The 2,767-nt window shown below is 51.0% G+C and overlaps 1 pseudogene; it reads left to right on the top strand.

Annotated features, from left to right (window-relative positions):
• The first annotated feature begins 433 nt into the window (after positions 1–433).
• LOC147648139 (GPI-N-acetylgalactosamine transferase PGAP4-like) lies at positions 434–1,767 on the top strand (annotated as a pseudogene).
• The last annotated feature ends 1,000 nt before the right edge of the window (positions 1,768–2,767 follow it).

Raw genomic sequence — 2,767 nt, 5'->3', positions numbered from 1 at the left:
CAGTGTCACCATACAGGGGTACCTAAGTTCTGTACCTTTAACAGAACGGGATTTCCACACATCCTACATCCACCTTGCATGTTGTTGTATGTTTGAAGCACAGTAACAAACACACAAAGTCCTTTTGAGCTGGGTTAGATCGGAGCTCCTGTGTGCTAAAAAGGCCTCAGGGGTCCTTTGCACTGGAAGCTAAGTTTGGCTCATCTGTCTTCAACCTCCCAGGACTATTCTGTGATACCTCCATCTCAAGGGATTGCACAGAGGCCTTGTATGTTAGCTTACTCAGAGACTAGTCCCTTGATTTCAGTTTTCTCTGTCAGTTCCTATTTCAGTAACCATCCTTTTTTCTTCCTTTCTAGGCTTGCAAAACCTGTGCAGGTTTGGCAGCAATGGCCCCAGTGATATCCTGCAGTCCAGAGAGAAGGATGCATTGAAGTGAAGGATTGAGGCCATGAGCAGTGCAGGAGTGCCCTCCTTCTGCAGCAGTTATGTTAAACCGAGCATGGCAGCTCTGTGGGAAGTGGTGCCATTGGTCCAGCCCTTTCATCCATCTCCTCACCCTGACTCTGGTGACTTTTGCTGTGGTGGCACCTTTGATATGCCACCGGCTCCTCCACTCTTACTTCTACCTGCGGCACTGGCACCTGAACCCCATGAGCCAGGAGTTCCTGGAGCAGAACCAGCAGGAGGGCCAGGATGCCCTCCATTATTTTGAGAAGATGCAGATGCCAAATGCCTCTGAGGTGTCTGGCAGTGAAGCCTTCCAGCCCTTGCTGCTGGTCACCATTATCACTGTGCAGAGGCAGAATGATTTCCACTACGTCTTGCAAGTGGCCTCCCACTTCCACCGCCTCCTCCAGAAATGTGGGGTGCGTTGCCAGAGCCACCGCATGCTCCTCTGTAATGTGGAGTCAGACCCCAGCATCCATCAGGATGTCAGGCTGCTGAGCAGCCTCTTTCCTATGGTCAGTCGTGACAGAACTGGAGAGAATCCTGACCACAGCCTCAACCAGTTTGAGAAGGAGAAGCAGGACTACCTCTTCTGCCTTGAATAGTCACTCTTGGTGTACAACCCAGAGTACATCCTCCTCATGGAAGGTGATGCCGTGCCAGAGAAGGAGGTATTTTCTGTCTTGCAGCACCTCTCCTCGGCCTGATTCTCCAAGCCCTACCTCAGAGATGCTCTCTACTTCAAGCCGTACCATCCTGAGAGGCTCCAGCACTACTTCAACCCTGAGCCCATGAGGATTCTGGAGTGGCTGGGTCTGGGCATGTTTCTGGGGCCGGTGCTGACCTTTGCATACTGCTGGGCCGCAGGGCGAGCGGGCCCCAGCTGGTGCCTGGTGGTGTTCTTCGCCCTGTACAGCATGGCCCTGTCAGAGCTGGTGGGGCGGCACTATGGGCTGGAGCTGCGCCGTCTGCACCCCGCACTCTACAACGTGGTGCCAGCCAGTGAGTGCTGCACGCCCGCCATGCTCTTCCCTGCTGCCTCTGCCCGCCGGGCCTCAGAATACCTGCAGGGGCTGCGCTGCCGCCAGGGCTTCGCCAAGGACACTGCCCTCTACTCGCTGCTGCGGGGCAAGGGCGAGAACGCCTTTGTGGTGGAGCCCAACCTGGTGCGGCACGTGGGGATGTACTCCAGCCTCCGACTGAACAGCAACCCAAAACTGCTGTGAGCTGCTCCTGCCTTGCCACACAAAAAACACCCAGGACACTTGCCATGGGCTGAGGAACAGTGTGCAGACTTGCATTCTGTGCTGCTTGCACTGGGCATCTTGTGTCTCCATGTGGACAGAGAATAACTCTTTCTAAAATGACAAGTTTTCTTAAAAAATCAGCCTATGTACATTCAGACCCTGTTTAGTATGAACTTTGAACTAATCACCATGCACCACCTGGGAGAGGAGTGGAGGATTCCAGCCCAATCTTCTTAGCCATTTCCAAAGAAAAGCTCTCACATCAACATGCACAGCTTTCCTGCTTACTCTCCTGAACAGTGGTTACAGTGCCTTAGGGCAGCAGAAATGTTGGACAAAGTGAATGTTTCAAATTCAAGGTAATGAGGAGGGGAAGGCCTCATTTCCTTGTCCTTACTAAGGTCTGATCTATGACCTGTCTCTTCCAAAACTGTGGTTTTGAGCAGACCCTTCAAAAGCAGAAGTGGTTTGCAGGGAAAGTTACTGCAAACAGTTCCTCCACAAATTCTGCCTAGATTCTTCAAATTTATGAAGTCCTTTTGGTTGCTGTCTCACTGTCTAGACCTCCACCATTCCCACTTCTTTTGCTTCCACCAGAGGCTCTTAAAAACAAAACCTCTGCTGCTTGTTAAAGGTCACCTCTGAGAGCAGGGATAGGCAAACAGAATCGCAGCCACTGGTGTCACACAGATGGGTCAGAAATACACATTTTCATGACACACATTGTACACAATGATTGCTATATTGGTGGGGATCATCACTCATTGTACTGGCTCCATTAAAAAAGGTCTTATCAGCCACTGAGTGAATTTACACATTCAACATGAATTTACCTTGACTTTCCCTCAGCACAGAGACAAAGGAAGATTAGGTCAGGTGCTCTTGTTGTGTAGAACCCTTGTTCATTCTGGGGCTGTAATTCACAGCTCAGCTGCAGTGGTTCATTCACTTCTCCTGGCAGAAAGCAAAATACCTGTGAGAAACAAAGGCGGCTGGCTGTTCACAAGAGCAAGCAACAATAGCACAGCACATCAAAGGGCCACTCTGACAGTGATTGTGTGTCCTGGTTG

The sequence above is a fragment of the Cyanistes caeruleus genome, chromosome Z (assembly GCF_971803275.1).
Source record: "Cyanistes caeruleus chromosome Z, bCyaCae1.hap1.1, whole genome shotgun sequence".
NCBI lineage: Eukaryota > Metazoa > Chordata > Aves > Passeriformes > Paridae > Cyanistes > Cyanistes caeruleus.
The sequence above is the reverse complement of the archived record's forward strand: the minus strand, read 5'-3'. Positions and strand labels throughout refer to the sequence as shown.